The following is a 27,399-nucleotide window of genomic DNA, read 5'->3' as shown; positions in this document are numbered from 1 at the left end:
GTGCCCCAACACTGACTTTTATAAGAGTTTTTTGTCCACCCCAATGCTTCAAAGTCAGCATTACAGCAAACACTTTTCTTCTTTCAAAAAAACCCATAAATATAATATTTTCTTGATGGCACAGATTCACTCACTAGTCATATCACTACTATTCTTTAGAGAATCAAACACTAGTTCTTTTATTCTGTCCTCTATATTGTTAACATTCTCAGCTGTCACTTCTGCTACCGTTATACCAGCCAGAAACAAACAAATAGCTGAAAGCACCCTCAAGATCTTTCTAGTGTATTATTTCAAATGTGCTAAGAGAAACAGACAAATTTAAAAATTAAGTGTTAAATATTAGTCAATAATAGAGATGGAAAGTAAAGAGGCTAAAGGGAAGGAGGCATGGGGAGTGACTGTTAATGGATTCAGGATCTCTTTCTGGGGTGACTAAAACATTCTCAAATTAGATAGCAGTGCTGATTACACAACCTTGTGAATACACTAAAAGTCACTGAAATGTAAGCTTCAAGTTTTGAGGTACGTAGTTTTATCTCAATAAAAACAACAGAAATTTAAAATACTGAGTCAGTAAAGCCACTTCTTTTTTAATGAACTATTTGAATACAGCCCTATGTTAATATTTAAATGCTCTCACTTTCCAATTGGGAGCAGGTACAGTTATACAGTGGCTAGATCCAAAACACTCCAGAGAAGGGGTTGTTAGAGAGAACAGTGGCTGGACAGCTCTCTCTTCCACAGTTTCAGAGCCTTTCTATGTGATCTCCCTCACAATCAGTAGTCTTAAACATCTGAACTTGAACTTGAACTGCAGCTCAGGGTTCCAGGCACAAGCATTTTGCCTAGCCTCAAAAGTCACATCATGCCACTTCTGCCACACTCTTTGAAAGCCACAAAAACTCTTTTGATTTCAAGAAGAGAGGATATCACCTATTCACACTGTAAGAAGAACATGAGATGAAAGTTACTGTTGCAATCATCTTTGGAAAATACTGACTCAGGGCTAATTTTCAGTAAGCCACAGTTGTCCAAAGTCTGTCTTCTGCATCAGTGGTATACCAATAATATAGTATATACTACATTTTCAATGTAGTATAAAATTTAAACAAATACACTCAAACTAAAATTTAAGAAGATGGATTTTTAAATCTAGACAGAAGCTGTTATTTCCTTCCTTCAACCACTTTAGGAATCACTCCTAACAGTGATGAAATTTCAATTCCTACAAAAGGAAATTTCAATCAAATGAACCATGGGGTTTTTGTTTGCTCGTTTGTTTGTTTGTTTTAAAGATTTTATTCATTTGTTTGACAGACAGAGATCACAAGTAGGCAGAGAGGCAGGAAGAGAGAGGAAGGGAAACAGGCTCCCTACTTTAGCAGAGAGCCCTATGCAGAGCTTAATCCCAGGACCCCAAGATCACAACCTGAGCCAAAGGCAAAGGCCCCAACCCACTGAGCCACCCAGGTGCCCCTGAACCAAGGTTTTTGAAGACAAAGCTGTTAAATAAAAATATTGACAAGGAAACATAAAACCAGATACTATATTTAATCAATTTTAAGGCTCTTTAAATTTTCATATTTTGGTATCTCTGAAAAGAGTGCATTTTACATACAGTGGTAACTTTGTTAACCAGGCAGTACTCCTGCAGAAATTTGGCTGTTATTTCTAGTGGTAAGACTGGACAATGCAGCCATTCTTGTCAAAATCCACTTAAGTATCATTTGAGAAAGGACTGGGTCCTAGTTATTTGTCTTAAAAAGCATCCATTAGTAACTTCTGATAAAATCAAGAGAGCACCAGCATCAAAATTTGCAAAATAGGTGACAGTGGCTTGCAAAAAAAAAAAAATCCCTTTTAAGAATGAAGCACTGTTGGGCGCCTGGGTGGCTCAGTGGGTTAAGCCGCTGCCTTCGGCTCAGGTCATGATCTCTGGGTCCTGGGATCGAGGCCCGCATCGGGCTCTCTGCTCAGCGGGGAGTCTGCTTCCTCCTCTCTCTCTCTCTCTGCCTGCCTCTCTGCCTACTTGTGATGTCTCTCTCTGTCAAATAAATAAATAAATAAATAAATAAAAAAGAATGAAGCACTCTTACTCTTAATCTCACAAAACAAACCAAGGGTGGCGGGGGGCGGGTGAGAGGGTAGGAGAGGGTGGTTGGGTTATGGACACTGGGGAGGGTATGTGCTATGGTGAGTGCTGTGAAGTGTGTAAACCTGGCGATTCACAGACCTATACCCCTGGGTCTAATAATACATTATATATTAATTTAAAAAATAAAAAATAAAATAAAATAAAGAAGAATGAAGCACTCTTGGGGCACTTGAGTGGCTCAATAGGTCAAGCCTCTGCCAATAGCTCAGGTCATGATCTCAGGGTCCTGGGATCGAGCCCTGCATCCAGCTCTCTGCTTAGCAGGGAGCCTGCTTCCCCTCTGTCTTTGCCTATCTCTCTGCCTACTTGTGATCTCTCTCTCTGTCAAATAAATAAATAAAATCTTAAAAAAAAAAAAGAAAAGAAAAGAATGAAGCACTCTTAAGAATGCTACATTTAAAAAAATAAAAAAGAATGCTATGTCACCAACATTTTTGATGGTCCAGAGGATATTGGTAGGTAGATACATACATACATACATACATCTATCTATCTATCTAGACAGATAGATAGATTTTTTTTTTTAAGAACTCTGAATCAAAAAGTGATTTGGAAGATTTGGACCCTGATCTATCTATCTATCTATCTATCTACACAGACAGATTTTTTTTTTTTTAAGAACTCTGAATCAAAAAGTGATTTGGAAGATTTGGACCCTGAATATCAAATAGTTTTATATATCTCTTAACAATTTATTTTCCGGGGCACCTGGGTGGCTCAGTGGGTTAAGCCGCTGCCTTCGGCTCAGGTCATGATCTCAGGGTCCTGGGATCGAGTCCCACATCGGGCTCTCTGCTCAGCAGGGAGCCTGCTTCCTCCTCTCTCTCTCTGCCTGCCTCTCTGCCTACTTGTGATCTCCCTCTGTCAAATAAATAAATAAAATATTAAAAAAAAAATTTATTTTCCTTATACTTGTCTTTATATGTGTGCAAAGAAATGACATATGTTAAAAAAAAAAATTTCATGTCCAAATAAGGGTGTTTTCAGTATATACAAAATAAAATATCTTACTGATAAATCAACCAATCACAAGATATAATGGGTGAAAAAACCCCATTTACAATAGCAACATAAAGGAGAAAAATAATTAAGAATAAATTTAACAAGGGGTACCTCGGTGGCTCAGTTGGTTACGCATCTGACTTTGGCTCAGGTCATGATCTTGGGTCCTGGAATCAACCCATGTATTGTGCTCTAGGCTCAGCTCAGAATTTGCTTGTCCCTCCCCCTCTGCTTCTACCCCACTCTCTCTCTCTCTAAAATAAATTTAAAAGACCTTAAAAAAATAAACTTAACAAAAAAAATCTATACGAAGAAAATAATAAACCTTCCTGAAAGGAAAAAAAGTAGACTTGAAAAAATGGAAAGATGTCCCATGCTTTAAGTTAAAAATGCCTCAATATAATTAAGGTACCAGTTCTACCTATGATATTGAATAAATGCAATGTGTTCCAATAAAAATACCAATGAGCTTTATACTGGAACTGGACAAGTTGATACTAATGTTAATACAGAAAAACAGGGCACCTGGGTGGCTCAGTGGGTTAAGCTGCTGCCTTCGGCTCAGGTCATGATCTCAAGGTCCTGGGATCAAGTCCCACATCGGGCTCTCTGCTCAGCAGGGAGCCTGCTTCCCTCTCTCTCTCTGCCTGCCTGTCTACTTGTAATCTCTGTCAAATAAATAAATAAAATGTTTAAAAAAAATACAGAAAAATAAATTCACAAGATTCAGCTAGGAAAACCCTAAAAAGAGCTAAGAAGATGAACTAACTCTACCAGGTATTAAAACATCCTACAAAACCTCTAAAATTGAAACAGTATAGTAATGAAGCATGAATAAACAAACAGAACTGAAAAGATCGGAAACAGACTAATATAAAAAGTAAAGTATATGAAAAAGGCGGTCACCCAAATCATTTGAGTCAAGTTGGGTTTTAATTCCAGGACAAATAAATAGCCATTTGGAAAAAAGATAAAATTTAAGATAAAAAGACAATAGAAAAATGGATCAGAAATCTCCAAGTAAAAAATGAAACTCTACAATTAATAGAAAATATAGGCAAATTTCTTCATAAGCTGAATTTAGGGAAAGCCTTTCTAATTAAGATTAAAAATCCAACCATAAAAAAGGAAAAGTTTATTAAATTTAACTATATAAAATAAAATGTTTTTCTTGGCAAAATACCATAAACAAAGCTAAAAGACAAACAGCAAACTAAGAGAAAGTATTTGCAAAGTATATCTAAGGTAGAAGGCTAGTATCCCTCACATGCAAAAATATTTCTTAATTGAAGGAAAAAAGACCAAGAATTCTATTTTAAAAAATGGATGAAAGACAATTTACACAATTTATACAATTTACAAAGCAATATGAAAACAATCTTTAAGCAACTGAAATTATATAAAAATCCCTTATAATAAGAGAAATACAAATTTAAAGCTGCATTGACATGCGATTTCTCACCCATCAGATTAGCAACAACATCTGAAGCTTGACAATATACACTGTAAGAAAGGCACATTCACATATTTCTAGTGAGAATGCAAAATGGTCCAAACCACATTAAGATAAATATTTTCTACTATCTAACAAAATTACAAAAGCATTTATTTTTACCCAGCTATTCCACTTCTAAGAATATATCCTGGGGATATACCTCCACCATACAAAAATTGATTTGAACAAATCACGGGTTATTTATCACAGCATTACTTGGAAATACTGGAAACCACCTAAGTGCCCAATTACAGGAGGTTATTTAGATAAACAATGACATATTCACATAAAAGAAAACCATGCAGCTATAAAAAACGATGATGAAGATCTCTTAAAAAAATAATACAGAGTGATTTCCATGAGAAACTGTTAAGCGAAAATAGTAAAGTTCAAAAAAGTTTATACTGGGTACCAAGACTATTCAAAAGGGAAAGGACAGTCAATAAATGGTTCTGAGGAAACTGAATATTCACATGCAAAAGAATGACCTTACACCTTTACCTTACACCATACACAAAAATTAATTCAAAATGGATCAAAGATCTAAATGTCAGATCTAAAGCTGTAATGAACTTAAAACAGGACAAAAGCTTCACAACACTGGATCTGGCAATGATTTCCTGAATATGACAATAAAAGCACACGAAATACAAGGAAAAAAAAACACAAACTGGACTTCATGAAAATTTTAAAACTTTGTGCATCAAAAGACATTATCAGGGTGCCTGGGTGGCTTGTCAGTCAAGCATTTCACTCTTGATTTCAGCTCACAATCTCAGGAATGTGAGATGGAGCCTGTTTAGGATTCTTTCTCCCCCTCTTTCTCTCCCTCTACCCTTCCCCATCTCTTAAAAAAAAAAAAGTCTATTTAAAGAGACACTAACTAGGGGCGCCTGGGTGGCTCAGTGGGATAAAGCCTCAGCCTTCGGCTCAGGTCATGATCTCAGGGTCCTGGGATCGAGCCCTACATCGGGCTCTCTGCTCAGCAGGGAGCCTGCTTTCCTTCCTCTCTCTCTCTCTCTCTGCCTACTTGTAAAATAAATAAATAAAATCTTTTAAAAAAAAGACACTAACTATAGATTAAAACGGAAACCCACAGAATAAGAGAAAATACTTGCAAATCACGTATCTGGTAAGGGATTAATAGCTAGAATCTATATAGAACTTGTAAAACTCTACAACAAACAACCCAATTCAAAAATGGGCAAAGGACTCAAATAAACATTTCTCCAAAGAAATGTCAATAATCACATAAAAAGAAGCCCAACATCAAAAAAGCATATTGAGGGGCGCCTGGGTGGCTCAGTGGGTTGAGGCCTCTGCCTTCGGCTCGGGTCACGGTCCCGGGGCTCTGGGATCGAGTCCCACATCGGGCTCGCCACTCAGCGGGGAGCCTGCTTCCTCCTCTCTCTCTCTGCCTGCCTCTCTGCCTACTTGTGATCTCTGTCTGTCAAATAAATGAATAAAATCTTTAAAAAAAAAAAAAGCATATTGAGCTATGTAACTAAATATCATCAAATCCACCTATGAAAAAAACAGAGCAAATATCATTCTCAATGAAGAAAAACTGAGAGCTTCTTCCCTAAGGTCAGGAACACGGCAGGGATGTCCACTATCACCCCTGCTATCCAACATAGTACTAGAAGTCCTAGCCACAGCCATCAGACAACAAAAAGAAATAAAAGGCATCTGAATTAGCAACGAAAGAGTCAAACTCTCACTCTTTGCAGATGATATGACACTTTTTGTGGAAAACCCAAAACACCCCACTCCAAGTCTGCTAGAACTTGTACAGGAATTCAGTAAAGTTTCAGGATCAGTGCACAGAAATCAGTTGCACTTCTATACACCAACAAAGAGACAGAAGAAAGAGAAATTAAGGAGTCAATCCCATTTACAATTGCACCCAAAACCATAAGATACCTAGGAATAAACCTAACCAAAGGGGCAAAGAATCTGCACTCAGAAAACTGCAAAGTATTCATGAAAGAAATTGAGGAAGACGCAAAGAAATGGAAAAATGTTCCATGCTCATGGATTGGAAGAACAAATATTGTGAAAATGTCTATGTTACCTAAAGCAATCTACACATTTAATGCAATCCCTATCAAAATACCCTCAGCTTTTTTCAAAGAAATAGAACAAATATGGAACCAGAAAAGACCCCGAATAGCCAGAGGAATGTTGAAAAAGCAAGCCAAAGTTGGTGTCATCACAATTCCAGATCTCAAGCTCTATTACAAAGCTGTAATCATCAAGACAGTATGCTACTGGCACAAAAACAGAGACATAGATCAGTGCAACAGAATAGAGAGGCCAGAAATAGACCCTCAACTCTATGGTCAACTAATCTTCAACAAAGCAGGAAGGAATGTTCAACGGAAGAAAGACAGTCTCTTCAACAAATGGTGTTGGGAAAATTGGACAGCCACATGCAGAAAAATGAAACTGGACCATTCCCTTACACCACACACAAAAACAGACTCAAAATGGATGACAGACCTCAAAGTGAGAAAGGAATCCATCAAAACCCTTGAGAAGAACAGAGGCAGCAACCTCTTCAACCTCAGCCACAGCAAATTCTTCCTAGAAACATCATCAAAGGCAACGGAAGCAAGGGCAAAAATGAACTACTGGGACTTCATCAAGATCAAAAGATTTTGGGGGCGCCTGAGCGGCTCAGTTGGTTAAGCGGTTGTCTTCAGCTCAGGCCATGATTCCAGGGTCCTAGGATCAAGCCCCACATCAGGCTCCCCTGCACAGTGGGGAGTCTGCTTCTCTCTCTTCCCCTCTCCCTGCCACTCTGTTTACTTGTGATCTCTCTCTAGCTCTCTATCAAATAAATAAATAAAATATTTTTTAAAAAAAGATCAAAAGCTTTTGTACAGCAAAGGCAACAGTCAACAAAACCAAAAGACAACTGATAGAATGGAAGAAGATATTTGCAAACGATATATCAGATAAAGGGTTAGTATCCAAAATCTATAAAGAACTTATCAAACTCAACACTCAAAGAACAAATAATCCAATCAAGAAATGAGCAGAGGACATGAACAGACATTTCTGCAAGAGACATCCAGATGGCCAACAGACACATGAAAAAACACTCCACATCACTTGGAATCAGGGAAATACAAATCAAAACCACAATGCGATACCACCTCACACTAGTCAGAATGGCTAAAATTAATAAGTCAGGAAATGTCAGATGCTAGCGAGGATGCAGAGAAAGGAGAACCCTCCTACACTGCTGGTGTGAATGCAAGCTGGTGCTACCACTCTGGAAAACAGCATGGAGATTCCTCAAAAATTTGAAAATAGAGCTACCCTACAACCCACTAATCGCACTACTAGGTATTTACCCTAAAGATACAAATGTAGTGATCCTAAGGGGCACATGCATCCAAATGTTTATAGCAGCAATGTCCACAATAGCCAAACTATGGAAAAAACCTAGATGTTCATCAACAGATGAATGGATAAAGAAGATGTGGTATATATGCAGCCATCAAAAGAAATGAAATCTTGCCATTTGCGACGACATGAATGGAACTAGAGGGTATTATGCTGAGCAAAATAAGTCAATCAGAGAAAGACAATTATCCTATGATCTCCATGATATGAGGAAGTCAAGAAGCAACGTGGGGGTTTGGCAGGTAGGAAAGGAATAAATGAAACAAGATGGGATCGGGAGGGAGACAAACCATAAGAGACTCTTAATCTCACAAAACAAACTGAGGGTTGCTGTGGGGGAGAGGGGTATGGAGAAGGTGGTAGGGTTATGGACACTGGGGAGGGTATGTGCTATGGTGAGTGCTGTGAAGTGTGTAAACCTGGAGATTCACAGACCTGTACCCCTGGGGCTAATAATACATTGTATGTTAATAAAAAATAAAAAATTTAAAAGAAAAAAAAAAGAAGCCCAACATCACTTAATCTTTAGGAAAATACAAATCAAAACTACAATGAGCCATCCACTGGGATAATTACTACTGAAAAAGAAAGAAAGAAAATAAGGGTTGGCAAAGATGTGGAGAAATTAGAACCTCTGTGCACTGTTGGGGAGAATATAAAATGGCACAGCCACTATGGAGATCAGTATGGCAATTTCAAAAAATTAAAAACAATTACCACATGATCCAGCAATTCCACGTCTGGGTATATACCCAAAAGGAATGAAACCAAGGTCTCGAAGAGGTATTTGTATGCTCATGTTCACAGCAGCATTACTCACAACAGCTATACTGTAGAAATAATCCAAGTATCTATCAAGAGATGAATGGATAAGCAAAATGTGGTATATACATACAATGAATATTTTTCAGTTTTAAAAAGGAAGGAAATCCCTCAATATATGACAAACCAGATGAATCCTAGGACCTTATGTAAGTGAAATAAGCCAGTCACAAGAAAGCAAATTTTGTGTGATTCCAAGTACATGAAATACTTAACACAGAATCATAGAGACAGAGAGGAGAATGATGGCTGTCAGCAGCTGAGGGAAGAGGGAAATGTGGAGTATTTGCAAATACTGCAAAATCTGGAGTAATTTTGCAAACAGTTGGAAAATTACTGTTTTGCAACTATCATCATAAAGATTTGTTTAGGCAAGATTCATCCATGCATGCTAACTTAAGGGAGAAATTTTGAAGAAGAGCAAGATAATTGCATGGTTTTAAAATGTATCCTCACAAATTGCTTATTAACTTAAGGGTAAAAATAATAAATATGCATGGAGAAATAAGACAACATCGTCAGCAAGTAATAAAAATTATTATCACCGATGAAGACTAAATGACTATTGTAGGACTACAGACCTGATGCCCTAAAAAAATAACAATATCACTACCTAAAATTTTTATCAGAAATTTATCACCTGAATCTAATCATGAGCAATTACCCGAAAATCCCAAAATAAGACACACTCTATTTTTAAAAAATTCAATTTATCAACATTATTTAAAAAAAAAAAAAAGGCTACAGAACTATTCCAGATTAAAAAAGACTGCAGACAGGGGCGCCTGGGTGGCTCAGTGGGTTAAGCCTATGCCTTCGGCTTAGGTCACGATCGGGGTCCTGGGATGGAGCCCCACATCGGGCTCTCTGCTCAGCAATGAGCCTGCTTCCACCCTCTCCTTCTGCCTGCCTCTCTGCCTATTTGTCATCTCTGTCTGTCAAATAAATAAATAAAATCTTTAAAAAAAAAAAAAAAAAAAGACTGAAAACAGACAAGTAAATTCATTACCTGACCCTACAATGGATCCTGATGGAAAGGGAGGGAAAAATATATAGGATTTCATTATGTCAAATGACAAAAATAAAGTATGAGTGGTATATTAAAAATATTATAATAAAGTTAAATTTGTTGAATAACTGAAGCTGGTGACTGTATTAGGTTATGTAAGAGTTAATGCCTTCCCTGGGAAATAAACATTATGGCACTAGGCAGTAAACAGCCATCATATGATCAACTCTCAAATACCAGAAATGCATACATATATAGAAAGAGAATAACAAAAACTAATGGGATATATTGTTAGTAACTAATTAATCTAGAAAAAGGGATATGCAGATTTTTGCAACTTTTATTACTAACAGAAAATTTGTTCAAATTTAAGTGATAATAAAGCATTGTTTCATAGTTTAATAAATAATGTTTTCTCTTCCTTGGTGACATATAAGATAAGGATGCATTTTACAACTAATAGTTTCTTAGAGTCACTGAACATAATAGATAGACAAGCCAAAAAAAAGGCAATTAAAAAAAAAGAAACTTTATTAACTCCTTCAACTAATAGGCTTTTAGGGAAAAAGATCAGACCCAGCATGTACACTAAATTAAGACTATTTAGAAGTACAAGAGACTTCGTGTTATCAATCTGGTCTTCAAGCAATTTAAGCATTAAGTATTAACTACCCCTCAAGTCTCGTTCTACCAAATGTATTTTTAATTACAACTGTACAAGAACCTATATACTCTGAGTAAATCAACGTATAGCTGTTTAAAATATGTAATGTGTTTTAAATGGGTTTTAGAGGTTCAAAAAGGGAAGCCTGTGTGGCTCAGTCAGTTAAACGTCTGCCCTCCACTCAGGTCAGATCCCAGGACCCTGGGAAAAAGACACTCCTCCAGCTCAGGGAGCCTGCTTTTCCCTTTCCCTTTCGTTTTGCCCCTCTCCCAGCTCTGCTCTTGCTCCTCTTGCATGCGCTCGTGCTCTTTCTCTCTCACTCTAATAAATGTTAAAAAAAAAAAAAAAAGTTTTTTTAAATAAAGGTTCAAAAAGATAAAATGCCCCTTGAAAACTATGTTTACAAGAAACTGAAACTTGTTACCCTGGCTAACAGGTAACCCTTCAAAACTAAATGCTGATAAAGGATAAACTCAAAACAGTAATCCGGGATTAAAATATAGTAAGCAGTAAAAACATAATTCAACCATCAGAGAAACCCCTGTAAAAATTAAACGCTAGCATTACCAGAGTTTTTTGCATTCATCTGTATGGCACAGTATATTGGGGAAAGGGGGTCATGGAATTAAAAATACAGGTTTCTTTTACAATATGCATGATTTTTATTACCACATTTCTACTTCTGGAAGGAGCTAAAGAAGAATCACTAAGATGAGTCAAATAAATGACCACAGAGGACAGACCGTGAACAACAAAGCCACAGAATGTAGGACAATGCTTATCAGTTTAACCAAGTGAGCTGGGAGACTATGGATATAATGGAAAATATTTAGGCAATTCACTGAGCTAGGAAAACAATCTGAAAATCCACATTGTTACCTATGCATTTACACAAATGACAGCTGCAGAACTGGAAAGTGGGAGAAAAAGAACTATGTACTAAATAACTTCCTAAGAATTATCCAGTCTGACGATTTTTCCACTTTCTTTAAAACTTTCCATTCCAAATTGCAGCTACCAAATGTGAATTCAGTGAACATTCTATTTTAATTCCTTGTTTAATGCATTTATGTTGCACTATCAAACACACAAAGAGAAGTAAAATCAAATTGTCACATACAGTACATACAAAACATTGCACACATATAGTACAGGTCAAAAACTGAAATCTACAGTAATGTAAAAATATTCTTTTCTGCTTTGTACTTTTGTTAGTATAAAAAGTAATTATTTGTACCCCTGGGGCAAATAATACATTATATATTAATTTTTAAAAATGAAAAAAAGTAATTATTAAAAAATGAGACACAGAAAGTAAAACAGTTGTTGACAGGGATTGCGGATGAGGGAAGAATGTGGAGTTATTAAATGGGTATAGAGATTCAGTTTTGCAAGATGAAGAAAGTTCTTGAGATGGATGGTGGTAATGGGTGTACAACAATATAAATGTACTTAATACCACTGAACTATGTAGTTTAAAATGGTTAAGACACAGGGGCGCCTGGGTGGCTCAGGGGGTTAAGCCGCTGCCTTCGGTTCAGGTCATGGTCTTGGGGTCCTGGGATCGAGCCCCACATCGGGCTTTCTGCTCAGCCGGTAGCCTGCTTCCCTTCCTCTCTCTCTGCCCGCCTCTCTGCCTACTTGTGATCTCTCACTGTCAAATAAATAAATAAAATATTTTAAGAAATAAATAAATAAATAAATAAATAATAAAATAAAATAAAATGGTTAAGACACTAAATTTTATGTTAAATATATTTTACCACAATAAAAAATTTGAGGGAGAATAGTTGATAACCCAACATCAAGAGGTAATAGAAATCAGATTAAAGAATTGAAAATCTAACAATTTCCAAATATTCAGCAAAAATTATACTACCTAATCAGTAGCTCTCAAGAGTATCATTAGGTTATCAAAAGAGTCTAACAAATATTCAAGCTAATAAGTGAGTTCTTTCAAATATAGTTCAATTATTTTGTTTTTATATCCAGTGTTCAACACAGTGGGATTAGATGCCTGCTGGGCACTAAGGAGACAGCAATGGAGGGAGTAAGAGTTAGGTATCTACTCTGCCAAGGAAGGAAAGAGCTAGCCACCTTTGGTGATGAACTCTATGTTGAGCTTAGGCTACCATGCTGGCTTGGAATCAAGCCATCATAGCTGACACTGGGCAAAGAGAACAGAGAATGCCAAGGAGTGAAGCCTTGACCTAGGACACCTCATCCCCAAATGTTTGGTTGAAGCACCTGTTCCTAAAGGGCTGCTGGCACACAATCCTTTACCTCTGCTCAATTCTACACAGAAAGATATTTCTTATGGTTATATTTCATACTAATTTTGGAAAGTTGGGGACTCCTAAAACAAGTATTTCATGTAAAGAATGCCTTTAAAATCTTTTGAGAAACATCAGTATACTTTGCCCCAAAAGATGGAATAAGTAATTATGATTCTAGAGGTGGAATTAAAAAATCAGTAAGGAAGAGTAGTATAGTAGTGAGTCTCTAAGATGGTTCCCAATAATCTTCATTCCCTGGTATTCATGCCCTTGTATATTCTCCAGAATTCATACAAACTACTTGTGGGAACAGAAAATGGTACAACCCACTTGAAAACAGACTCTTAAAATTAACACATACCTACCCTATAAACCAGCCATCCCACTCCTAGGTATTTATCTAAGAAAAATGAAACTTTGTGTCCAAAGATTCGTATACAAATGTTCACTGCAGCTTTATTTGTAATGGCCAAAAAGTGGAAACAACCCAGACAACAAGTATATGGATTAAAAAAATGTATGACATATCCACACAAAAGAATATTACTCAGCAATTTAAAGAACGAAATTTTGAAACAAAAATGGATATATCTCAAAATAACTATGCTAAATGAAACGAGACCAGAAAAAAAAAATACTGTGTGATTCTATTTGTACATATAAAGTTTATACAAAACTCTAGAAAATGCAAACTAACCTCATTCTTGTGTATAAAAGTAAACAGGAACTATTTAAGTAACAGTAGAGCATAGATATTCTTTCAAACAAAATACATATTTGACTATCCACTGGTTCTACTTTACTTTTTCCCCTCTAAATTTGCTTGTTTTACTCACTTCTAATTTTCAGGAACAGAAATTTTTGCATTCTTACTAATATATCCGCAGCACTAAAAATGCAAGCATATGGCTGATGCTCAATAATCACCACTTTAAAAATTCCTCTGCTAATCTTACTCCCTTTTCTCCGTCCCAATGTGTGATATGCCTACCTGCAGTTCTCTCCCTTAATGTTACCCTCAAGCCCTCATTTCTCTCTCTCTCTCTCCCACAAACATTTTTATTTCCTAAACTTTGTCTTTTAATGATTAATGAAATAATAATAAAGGGACCACTGTTGTTTCTTTTCTTTTTTTTTTTTTTTTAAGATTTTATTCCTTTATTTGTCAGGGAGAAGGAGCACAAGCAGGGGGAGCGGCAGGCAGAGGGAGAAGCAGACTGCTCACTGAGCAGGGAGGCCAATGAGGACTCGAAACCAGGACCCTGGAATCATGACCTGAGCGGAAGGCAGACACTTTACCGACTGAGCCACCCAGGCATCCCTGTTGTTTCACTTAAAGATACAACCATATGTGCAGAGCCTTATCTTCTAGATGATAAGTAATTAAGGATAGTGACTTCCTCTAAAACCAGTCACATATTGTATTAGTATATATTTTATATTATTATATACATATTTAGTGTCTGTGTGTACAATTCTGTATCTGATTGGTACCAGACCAATCTGACACCAGACGATCTGATACCAAACAAAAATCCAATTTCCATACATTAAGTCGTACTTACTTAATGTAAATTACACAGAGAAATGCTACAACTGGAATCATGTTACCTAATTTGGTAAACATTACCTTATCTACACACATGAATGGATCAAATAATTAAGGGAGGGGAGTAGACTTACAAAAAAGATTATGATACATGTAGCCAATTTAAAACAAGTGAGAATTTGTGGGGAAAAATGAAATTCCACAATCTAGAATCATGCCTCCACATGAATTGTGGCTCTGCTTCTTAGCTGCGTTTTGGGACACATACAATGTGGCTAGTTAAGAAAACAACTCTGCAATTTGAAGACTGAAGGCATATAAAGTGCTTAAAACTCTATCTCCCAAGTGTTCAATAAATATTAGCAATTACTGAATTTTATAAATATAAGAATTTATAATGTAAGAAATGAGCTTCATTTAAATAATTTATCAATTACATACCTAGAAATAAAAATTTTTCAAGCTTGCATTAACTGTCAAAAACATACACGAAAAAAATTATAAGACCTAAATATTTCTACCATAAACTTAAATAAGAGATTATAAAATAAGATTTTAATTACTCAGTGCATCTAAAATAATGTGAAATGTTAGTATAATTTAATTTGAGTACAACTGTATTATAACAAAAAATCAAGAATTTATATTAGTGTCACCTAAAAATCTAGTTATCCTTCAGCAAGATACACATTTACACCAGTTTTTTGGCAAATCAAATTTATGTTTTCTGATATGAAATCAGGAAGTGATTACTTACTTTTTTAAAAATTACAATTTTGCTAGGATCAATAGAAGTATGTATAAATGGTTTCCCAAAAAAATTACCAAGAAATCTGCACCAAAATTTGCATTAACACAAAAGACTAAACTTAGTCAAAATTTAAGAAATATACACACTTCATGAAAATGAAAACTATGTTTGTAACATATGAATAGCTATGTATTTGCATGGGCCTTATCCAAGTGCAGGGACACTTCAAAACCCAAGACCATAAAATCTAAACAGAACTAAGCAAAGTAAATCAGTGTCAAAACAAGAATCCTCCAGGTTTTAACATCAAAGTATATATGTTGAATTACAAAAAGGCACCTTCTCTAAGCTGAGAAACTGCCAAATCGTACCCCATCTAAGAGGAGTAACCGTAAAAAGGTATCTCTTTTTGTCTTACACCAAGACACAGGTCTGGATTTCAACCATCACTAACAATCCTTTGGCCAGGGACAACCTGCAGAGCTTTACTTAAAATCCCCAAATAAAGAGGGCAGCTGCTGTGGACTAAATGTTTGTGTCCCCTCAAAATTCTTATGTTGAAGCCCAATCCCCAATGTAATGGTATCTGAAAGTGAAGCCTTTGGAAGGTAAGTAGGGCTGGAGTAAATAATGAAGGTAGAGTCCTCATGATGGGATAAATGCCCTTAGAAGAGAAAAACCTCTTTCTCTACCAAGTGGCAGTGTAGAAGAGGGCTACTACATTCTCTATGGAACTTTCAATTTTAAAAGGTGCTTTACCTACATTATCTCATCTGATACTCACACAGTGCTATAGGTCACTCAAACAGGTTTATTATCACTAATTACAAATAAGGAGATTGAGTTTGAGAGTGATAAAGTGATTAGGACAAGGTCATGTCTAAAACCGGTACTCTCAGATCACAGCCAGTTGAGCGTCCAGCTTCAGGTCATGATCTCAGGATCCTGAGGTAGTCCCACATCGGGCTCCACCAGTGTGCAATCAGATTGGGACTCTCTCTGCCCCTGCCTCCTGCATAGGGGCACTCACACTCTCTCCCTCCAAGATAAATAAATCTTTAAAAAAAGAAAAAAAAAGTTCTTTATCTACTGTATAATTTTTTTTAATAAAATGCACTAATATCAACTATTTGAAGTTCTGTTAACTGGTTGACACAAAAATATTCTATTAAGCAACAGTCCCTAATAATTTTGTGTAGCAATTTCGTATGCCATAATAAGCAAACTGTAGGCATGTGGGAATATTCTCCCCAGGACACTCATCCAGATGATGGCTCTTCTTATTCTCATTTTGTTGCTGGATTCTCAAAGAATGGCTGATGGGTAAGAATTTGAGACTAGTTACCACCTCAACACTCAAAATACTTACTTGAAAAGAAAATAGTATGTAGTCATGCCCATCTCTCCACCAAAAATATTCCTGAAATGTTTTCATTCATGCATGCATTCATTTATTCACTTAACAAATAATTTACTTAGACCCTATTAGGCTATGCTCTTTCCAACCTCTGGAGAAGATATAATGCAAGTCACAAACCTCACTTCCCATACTACTCAATGACATAACTGAAAGGCAGCTTAAACTCTCCTGAACCAAGACAATGTACCAAAGAGAACCATACTAGAGCCTGCCAATAAAACTAGCTAATTATATTCAACCTGTTAAAATCCAGCAAGAGGGAAAAATGAACAACATATAAGAATATTTTTACAACCTAAATAATTTAATAGGATTTGCTATTATATCTAATATTCCAAACTAAACAGGCAATTTCTCCAAAACTGAATCCGGAAGAAAGAGAAAATTAGAAGAAACCAATTAGCAGCAGTAACTGAATCAGTAATCAAAAAACCCCCAACAAACAAAAGTCGAGGATGAGATGTGTTCACAGGTGACCAAACATTTAAAGAACAGATTATACCTAGTCTTCTCAAACTAGTCAAAAAAAAAAAAAAAAAAAAAATAGAAGAGGAAGGAAAACTTCTAAATTCATTCTATCAGGCCAGTACTACCCTGATACCAAAATCAAAAAAAGACACTACAAACACAGAGAACTACAGGTCAACATAGATGTAAAAACCCTCAACAAAATACTAGCAAACTGAATCCAACAATACATTAAAATAAAAATAATTCACCAGAGCCAAGTGGAATTTATTCCCAGAATGCAAGGGTGATTCAATATTCACAAATCAATCAACATGATACATCATACTCACAAGATAAAGGATAAAAACTATACGATCATTTCAACAAACACAGGAAAGCATTTGACAAAGTACAACATCCACTCATGATAAAAAAACTTCAACAAAGTTGGTGTAGAGGGAACATACCTCAACATACTAACGGCCATATATGAAAAACCCACAACCAACATCATACTCAATAGGTAAAAACAGCGCTTTTCCCATCGGGTCAGGAACAAGACAAGGATGTCCACACTAACTGCCCTTTTTTTTTTTTTTAAGATTTATTTATCTGAGAGAGAGTGGGAGAGCAAAGAGAGAGAGAGAGAAATCACAAGGGTGCCAAGAAGGGAGAAGCAGATTCCTGCTGAGCAGACGCTCTGATGTGGGTCTCCATCCCAGGACTGTGAGATCATGACCTAAGCCAAAGGCAGACGCTTAACGACCGAGCCACCCAGGCAACCCCCTCTCACTGATTTTATTCAACATAGTACAGGATGTCCTACCCGCAGCAATCAGACAGCAAAAAGAAATAAAAGGCATCCAAATTAGTAAGGAAGAAGTAAAACTTCCACTATTTGCAGATGACATGATAATATATATAGAAAACCCTAAAGATTCCACCAAAAAATTACCAGAGCTGACTAACAAACTCAGTAAGGTCGCAGGATACAAAATCAATGTACAGAAATCTACTGCACTTCTATATACTAATAATGAAGCAGCAGAAAGAGAAACTAAGAAAGCATCCCATTTACAATTTGCACCAAAAGAAATAAAATACGTAGGAATAAATTTAACTAAGAAGGTGAAAGACCTGTACTCCAAGAACTATAAAACACTGATAATGGGGCGCCTGGGTGGCTCAGCAGGATGAGCATCCACCTCTTGATTTCCGCTCAGGTCATGATCTTGGGGTCCTGGGATAGAGCCCTGCATCGGGCTTGTGCTCAGTGGGGAATCAGCTTGAGGATTCTCTACTTCTCCCTCTGCCACGCCCCCTGCTCACATACTTACATGCACATGTGCTCTGTTTCTGTCTAAAAATGATTTTAAAAACTATAAAACACTAATAAAAGAAATTAAAGATGACACAAAGAAATGAAAAGATATTCCATGCTCATGGAATGGAGGAACAAATGTTGTTAAAATGTCCATACTACCCAAATCAATTTACAGATTTAATGCAATCCCTATCAAAATACCAACAGCATTTTTCACGAAGCTAGAACTAACATAAATTTTGTATGGAACCACAAAAGACCCTGAACAGCCAAAACAATCAGAAAGTATCAAAGCTGAAAGTATCACAATTCCAGATTTCGAGTTATATTACAAAGTTGTAGTAATTGGGGCACCTGGGTGGCTCAGTCATTAAGCGTCTGCCTTCAGCTCAGGTCATGACCCCAGGGTCCTGGAAGGGAGCCCCATATCCGGATCCCTGCTGAGGGAAGCCTGCTTCTCCCTCTCCCACTCCCCCTGCTTGTGTTCCCTCCCTCATTGTGTCCCTGTCAAATAAGTAAATAAAATCTAAAAAAAAAAAAAAAAAGCTATAATAATTAAAATAGTATAGTACTACCACAAAAACAGACACACAGATCAATGGAATATGACAGAAAGCCCAGAAACAAGCCCATGATTGTATGGTCAATTATCTTCATCAAACCAGGCAAGAATATGCGATGGGGAAAAGTCTCTTCAACAATGGTGTCAGGAAAACTGAAGAGCAAAAGAATGAAACTGGACCACCTTCCTATACCAAACACAAAAATAAACTCAAAATGGAAAACTTGTTATGGAATAAAATGTGAGGCATGAAACCATAAAAACCCTAGAAGAGTGTACACGCAGTAATTTCTCTGATATCAGCCATGGCAACTTCTTTCTAGGTATGTTCCCTGAGGCAAGGGAAGCAACAGCAAGAATAAACTACTGGGACTATATCAAAATGAAAAACTTTTGCACAGCAAAGAAAACAATCAACAAAACTAAAAAACAACTTGCAAAATGGGAGAAGATATTTGCAAATGTGCTAAATAGTTAGTATCCAAAATACACAAAGAACATAGACAACTCAACACCAAAAAACAAAAACCCAATTAAAAAATGGACATTTCAATATATTATATGTTTATAAAAAATAAAAAAATTTAAAAAACAAAAAATGGACATTTCTCCAAAGACAATACATGGGGGGCCAACAGACACAAAAAGATGCTCAACATCACTCATCATCAGGGAAACAGAAATCAAAACTACAGTAAGACACCATCTCACAACTGTCAGAATGGCTAAAGTCAAAACCACAAGAAGCAAGTATTGGCAAAGACGTGGAGAAAAAAGCACTGTTGGTGGGAACGCAAACTGGTATAGGTGCTGTGGAAAACAGTATGAAGTTCCTCAAAAAATTAAAAACAGAACTACTGTGGGGTGCCTGACTGGTTCATTCAGAGCATGCAGCTCTGCCCCTCCCCCCCAAAATAAATAAACCATTTTTAAAATGTTAAGATTAAAAAAATTAATAAAAAATGTAAAATAAAAGATATCAAGGGAAACATTTCACTATTTCAAATTTACTTCAAAAGTAATTATAAACGCAATGAGAAATGCAAATGTTTTGTATCATTATTTTCACTAATAGAAAGCAAAACGCAGCTCTAAAAGAAATTCCGAAATCATGTATGAAAAGGTGAACATAAAAAACACCCATTAACGTTTCATATTTAGAAATATGATTTTTTACCACCTCTATCAAAATTTGACTCAAACTCTCAGGACTAAAATTTGTTTTATATACTCACAGCCTCCACACAAATCAATTTTACCAATTTTTAGGACAATTTTGGTAAATACATGTGTGTGTACATATATAGTACATGTGTGTAGCTGGCTAGTAGCATGGCAGAAATGAAATTTCTATAAGATTTGGTATGTCGGAGCTAGGAAAAAATTCACAAGTATCTACAGATTGAGAATAATTACAGGTTTTCAAACACATTGTATTTTTGTCTTTTTTTTCCCTTGAATACTGTCATTGAATAATTTTACAAGCATCTTCTAACTTGTAGAGCTTTCTAAAAATTGTATTTCTCTAATTTTGTCTTTTGTGTATTAGTACAGTGGTGGGGTTTATTTCCTTCAACTATCCTACTGCCTTCCTTTTTTCCCTTCCCTTCTTTCTTCCTCCTTTCTGTGGTTGTAAATACCAGTTAACTCCTTTGTGATCCCAGGCAAGAAAATTTGCCTCTCTGATTCTCAATTTTCTTTTATGTAAAATAGGGTTGATTCTATCTCATAGAGTTTGTTATATATTAAAACACCAAGAGGCACTCAATGCTAGTTCTCTTGGTTTTTTCTCCCCACAACCCACCTTTCTGGTGTTTAAAATCTGACCTAGTGCAATCAATAAAAATAAAAAGATCATGAAATATTCCAAATTTACACACTAAAGCATGAGAGAATGCATATGTACCTATCAACCAACCAGCTTCAAACATTATCAACATTCTTTCACAAGTCATTTTAACTAATAACATATGGCTTCTATACGTTTGTTCTCTTTGACTCTCTACGATTTGTTCTTTAGAATTGAAATACTTTAAGGTTACCAAACTTTAGGAAGTAATTTTCTAGGAACTTAAAGTCTGCTGCCAAAAATTATATGGAATTAAGGAGATAGTATCCATGATACATTCAATGTCATAGTACTATACTCAAGAACAGGATCCAATGTGTGTTGTATCATTCTTTTTTTTTTTTTTTTTAAAGATTTTATTTATTTATTTGACAGAGAGAAATCACAAGTAGTCGGAGAGGCAGGCAGAGAGAGAGAGGGAAGCAGGCTCCCTGATGAGCAGAGAGCCCGATGCGGGACTCAATCCCAGGACCCCGAGATCATGACCTGAGCCGAAGGCAGCGGCTTAACCCACTGAGCCACCCAGGCGCCCTTGTATCATTCTTTTTTGAGAGCAGTGTCATTTTGCTTGTCTCCTAGAATGCTTGTGGATTTAAAATGGTGTTAGAATCACCATGTACTTATACATGGGGTCTGATTTTATTTTTTTAGAGGTAAAAGTCTAATAATCTGATTTAAGATTAACAGATACAGACTTAGGCTCGATATAATAGGACAGTTTTCAATAAGCAATATTCGCGCCTCGGATAAACCTTCATTGGCTACAATACTGCCACTGTGCAAAGCTTTCACAGTTTTCAATTAGTGAATTTGTTGAATGGACTTTTGTCCTATTTGGTACAGATTCACATGCATACTCCTATAAGGATCTTATCGTCATAACCCTGAAGACATTATCACAATTTCTCTAATATTTGTATTGCTATAATTTTAACTCTTGTCATTATGGGGGGGTGGGGGGTGGGGGATACTCTTAATTGCAAATCATTGTCCATCACAGTCCCAAAAGCCTCAAATCACTGGTAAGTTGTATCTGAAAATGCCAACTCATTGGTATGGATGAGGAAAACCCATCCTCTATAAATGTGAAGACATGAAAACTTGGTATGGAATAAAATTTTAAGAGTATTTTTGTCTGAAGCAACTCAAATTTTGACTTGAATGAGCACATTTTCAGCTAGCTTATCTGCTCTGTGGCCCCACAGGGTATATTATTAGCTGACTGGTACATTCTATTTTTTTTTTTCTATAGTTTAGAGGAAGGTGGAAATTTCCACCAAGACTCTATCTCTCCCTCTACCTCATTCTCCTTCATTCCCTTGGGCTGCTGCTTCTTTTCCTTGCAATCTGTATTTTGTTCTTTTTGAACTGGAAGTTTCCTTGGCATTCTACCTCAAGTTTAAAAGCCTCTGAAGTATTACTCAGGAAAAATGAAAACATGTCCACACAAAGACCTCTATGCAAATGTTCTAGGGCAGTTTTATTCATTGGCCAACAGAAACCTCTTCGTGACTGAATGAACAAACTGTGGTACATCCATACAATAGAATATGATGCAGCAATAAAAAGAAACAAACTATTAATATATGCAAGAACAAGGAGTAATCTCAAATGCAGTAAATCACATATAAGAAGCTAGTCACAAAAGGATACCTAGTGTATGATTCCATTTCTACTGACATTCAAAAAAAGACAGAATGATATGGACAGAAATTAGATCACTGGCTGCCAAAGGCTGAGAATGAGGGAGGACTAACTACAAAGGTGTACAAGGGAACTTTTTGAAGGTGATAGCCTACATCCCAATCATGATGATGGCTACAAGACTATATACGTCAAATTGTACAACTAATAGGGATGAATTTTACTCTACAGATATACATAAATAAACATGACTTTTAAAAAAAATGATAAAAGTATAATCTCTGCCTTCAAGTTCATGGTCTAGCAGGATAAATATATAAAAACATAATATAAAAGAATGAGGTAAATGCTATAATAGGTTATAACCAAAGTTCTGTGGTGAGATGGAGGAAGAGTGAAGTCTTAGAAGAAGGTAATGGGTGCTTAGAAAACACAGTATATAAATTACGTGTAAAAGTAAAGTGTAAGCATGACTACGGCAAGCAGAGAAGGAAGAAAAGCACCCAAGAAGAGAGAACAGCTGACAGAAAAGCACAGAAGTTATAGAGGCAGGACCTATTAAAAGAGAAAGCTCAATATACAGAGTGGCCCTGACAACAGAGGAAAAAGTCTAGGAAGGGAGCGGCCTCATAAACCACACTATGGAATAGTATGGCAGAGGAAAATGACAGTTTTAAAGGTGTTAACAATAATCCTTTCAAGAGATATTTGGGGTCAGAATTAAGAAGTAGACTATCTGGTGACAGACTGGTTGTGAGAATGAGGAAGAAAGACAAACCAAGATTAAAATGATATCATTGAAATGAAGAATGCAAAAGAAAACAGGGTGTGTGTGTGTGTGTGTGTGTGTGTGTGTGTGTGTGTGTGTGTTTTAAGAGTTATCTATCTTAGAGAAAGGAAGAAAGAGGGAGGGAGGGAAAAAAGAACTCACAAGTCGGGGGGTGAGGGGCAGAGAGGGAAGGAATCTCAAGCACACTCCGCATTGAGTGCGGAGCCTGACCCAGGGCTCAATCTTAAAACCATGAGATCATGACCTACACCAAAAACCAATCAGAGGCTTAACAGACTAAGCCAACTGAGATTTGAATTTCAGTTGGGGGGAAATCATCTGACTTCTGTTTTCCTATCTACTAATTAACTTATGTGTATCCCTTCTCTAACTAAAACAGAGCTTATAATAAATTACATATTTTAACTACTTTATAAAATAACTGTAAGAAATAAACGCAACCTAGCATAATCTCACCAAAATCTTTAAGATGTCTTAAAGACAGCAGATAGAAAGAATGAAAGAAATGAAAATAGGAGCAGAAAAACTTACTAGCTTTAAATATTGTATGAGCTTCTTAATTTACATACTAGATTCCAAACTTTACTTGAAAATTATTTGAAATCTACAACACATTTTCTAAAAAAAAATAATGGGATATAAAGCAGAGCTGAACTCTAGAATTACACAAGTTTTATATCAACCTGCTCATCCCACCTCACCACAACCACCAAAGCACTGCAGTTAGGACAACAGGCTACTCTAAAGTTAGACTACTTGGAGTTCAATTTCTACCTCCTCTATTTTGTGTGACTTTGGGCAAGTTAACTGTACAAGTCTTAGACTCCTCACTTTTAAAAAACAGGTGATAGGGGTGCCTGCCTGGCTCATCCAGTAGAGTATGTGACTTCTGATCCAGGATTCTGAGTTCAAGCCCCACGCTGGGTATAAAGATTACTTAAAAATAACGTCTTGAAGAAAAAAAAAAAATTAAAGATGCTAATATTACTTACTTCAAAGAATTACTACAAGTATTCGGAAAGATAATCAATTTAAAGCACTTAGCACATTCGTTCATCTAACATGTATTTATTGAGCACCAACTATGTGCCAGGCCCTAATACTAAGCACTGGCAATAAAGCAGTAAACAAAAAAGAAAGTCACTACTCTCAGGGATCTTATGTTCTTATATAAGAAGAAACATAATAAATAAAATATCTAAAGAAAATAAATAATATAAAAATAAAGTAGGATACAAAAAAAAAAACACACAAAAGTAGGATACAGAAGGTAAAGAGTGACGGAGGGGGGTACTAGTTTGCAGGAGGAAAGTTCCTCTAATGAGACATCTGAAAGAGATTTCTTAAGTAAATGAAGGACAGAGTCATACAGATAAACGGAGAAAGAAATCAGATCCATTTCTGGCAATATAGAAAACTTACAAAATCCAGAAAAATATTCATGATTCAGAATTGCTTAAAATGGTGAATATTCAACAACAAACAAAAAGGTTATTTTTGTTTTGTTCTGTTTTGTTTTTCATAAGTGGTTGAGCTGAAGAGAAAGCAAGAAAAATCCTTAGAGCTAGGAAACAATAAAGTTTCAGTGAGCACTGAGGCTTGCCCTGAGAGCATCCACCAATCTTTAGTGATTAACGAATTGGATCTAAAGGAGCTGCTTGAGGGAAAAGGATAAAAAGCTAGGAGGCCTAAGTAAGGTAGGAAATCTGAAGACCACCACTCTCTCCGTGGGTGAATAGGCAGAAATGCTCAGCACAGAACATGGTGGAGATATTTGCCTATCTCAACCCAGGCAGAAGAGAAAAAAAGTATCACCTATCACTCCAGTTTGAGGACAGATCAAGTGTCAGATCTAACAAAACTCAAACTTAAAATTTAGTTTTGAAAGATTCTGAGTTAGAAAAGACTAGAGGGGTGCCTGGGTAGCTTAGTCAATAGAGCAGCTGACTCTTGATTTTGGCTCAGGTCATGATATCAGGGTCCTGGGATCAAGCCCCACAACAGGCTCCCCACTCAGCAGGGAATATGCTTGATCTCCCTCTCCCTCCGTCCCTCCCCCTGTTCATGCCCTACTCCTCACCCATCCCCTTCTTTCTCCATCTCTCAAGTGACTAAATAAATCTTTAAAAAAAAAAAAAAAGACAATGACACTAGACCATGAGGGCACGTGGCTGGCTCAGTCGGAGGAGCATGGGACTCTTAATGTCGCAGTTGAGAGTTCAAGTCCCACAGTGAGTATGGAGATTCCATGCTTAAAAATAAAATCTTAAAAAAGAAAAAAAGAGATCAGAGCATGACAGAAGCAAATATCAATTCTGCCAAGAAGCGTACACTTTAAACCCAGATCTTAAACTATCCCCACAAATAAAGTCCATAGAATATAAGCTCAAATTTTTTTAAAATCACAAAATAATGAAGAAACAGCCCCCAACAAGTCAGCAAAACAAATCTTACAGAAACAGAACCCCCAAACAACAACCAAAAAAAAAAAAAAAAAGATCAGATATGAAATACTGAAATGTTCAAATAAGATATCAAAAATAGGAAGGGGAGGGGGGCAGCACCTGGGTGGCTCAGTTGGTTAAGCATCTGCCCTCAACTCAGGTCACAATCCCAGGTCCCTGGGACTGAGCCCTGCATTGGGCTCCCTTGCTCAGTGTGGAGGCTGCTCTCTCCCCCTCCCCTGCTCATGCTCTCTCTCACTATCTCTCTCTCAAATAAATAAAATCTTAAAAAAAAAAAATAGGATTCAGGAAGAAACTATAAAAAATGATTATGAAAGAATGAAACATTTCAAGATTTGAAATTTATAATTTATATATCATTTATTGATATTTATAATATAATTAGATATTTGAGAGATCTTTCTAGGCAGAGAGAAAAACTAGAGCAGGGGGGCTAGTGCCTCCAGAACTGAATAAGCAAGGAGGCAGAGTGGAAAGAAATGAGGACAAAGGGTAATACTCACTAGGTCACACAAGTACTCAATAAATACTAGCTACTATTATCCCATAATTTCTATTGGAAAAATGTGGATTATAATCATTTCTTCTTTCCCACTTCAGTATCAAATACAGCAGCCAGAGACCAGCTCCAGAAAACTCTAACAGGGTTCAGAAGGGAATCAAAAAATAAATGAAGTGGAAACAGTCCTAAGTAGTAGTTCCAGCATCAAGGAAGAAATCTGGGTCTTGGTGAGCAAGACAGAGAAAAAGGAAAAAGGAAAACTATCTCTAAGTGATTCAGAAGAGGAGTATCTGGGGCGCCTGGGTGGCTCAGTGCGTTAAGCCGCTGCCTTCGGCTCAGGTCATGATCTCAGGGTCCTGAGATCGAGTCCCGCATCGGGCTCTCTGCTCAGCAGGGAGCCTGCTTCCCTCTCTCTCTCTCTCTGCCTGCCTCTCCATCTACTTGTGATTTCTCTCTGTCAAATAAATAAATAAAATCTTTAAAAAAAAAAAAAAAAAAAAAAAAAAAAAAGAAGAGGAGTATCTGGAGGCAACAATGATCAAAAAGAACAAAAGGATCCAGTTGAAACTGCCATGGGCGGGGGCATTTCAAATTTGGATAATAATTAGGAATCAGAACATCCTTTCAAGATTCAAAAATTTCACAAGTGGGGTGCATGAATGGCTCGGGTATTGGGCATCTGCCTTTGATTCAGGTCATGATCCCAGGGTCCTGAGATCGAGCCCTACCTTGCACTCCCTGCTTAGTGGAAAGCCTGGTTCTCCTTCTCTCACTCCCCCTGCCTCTCTGTCAGATCAATAAATAAAATCTTTAAAATATAAAAAAAAAAAATTTCCACAAGTGAAGTTAACATTTACATTCTAAAGCAGTGGAAATTTAGAGTAAATAAACCTCTCAAAGGTATGCCAAATTTTTCCATTTTAACTTTAATGCTCAACTTCTTCTAAATCTTTTCAAGAGACAGCAATAAGCAGCAAAACTAAAATTTAAATTTTTCTTTTCTTTCATATTGGCTGTCTGGCTAAGGCATTAACAAAACCATGAACAAAACCCAAGTAATGCAGGTTAAGAATAATATTCATAAATCACGAATTAGCTATATGATCAATCCCTAATATAGAGAGTTGGTAATTTCATTTTTCTCTGGTCATCAAAGAAAATTGATTGGTGTATATCTTAAACATGTATAAATTATCATGCACCCTCTGACACACAGGAAACTGTGTGATTAAAAAATCAAATAAAGCATGCAG

General features: G+C 36.5%; 1 protein-coding gene and 1 non-coding gene across 3 annotated transcripts in view; both read right to left on the bottom strand.

The window, feature by feature from the left end:
• LRBA (LPS responsive beige-like anchor protein) overlaps positions 1-27,399 on the bottom strand; it is a 734,202-nt gene that overhangs the window by 683,431 nt on the left and 23,372 nt on the right. The gene's annotated exons all lie outside the window — the stretch shown is intronic.
• On the bottom strand, positions 21,392-21,532 carry LOC123391575. Its single transcript, XR_006606267.1, has one exon. It is a non-coding gene; the product is annotated as a U4 spliceosomal RNA (small nuclear RNA).

Source organism: Mustela putorius, unplaced genomic scaffold, assembly GCF_011764305.1.
Source record: "Mustela putorius furo isolate JIRA1106 unplaced genomic scaffold, ASM1176430v1.1 tig00000242_pilon_pilon_pilon, whole genome shotgun sequence".
Taxonomy (NCBI): domain Eukaryota; kingdom Metazoa; phylum Chordata; class Mammalia; order Carnivora; family Mustelidae; genus Mustela; species Mustela putorius.
This window is presented reverse-complemented; position numbering and strand designations above follow the sequence as displayed.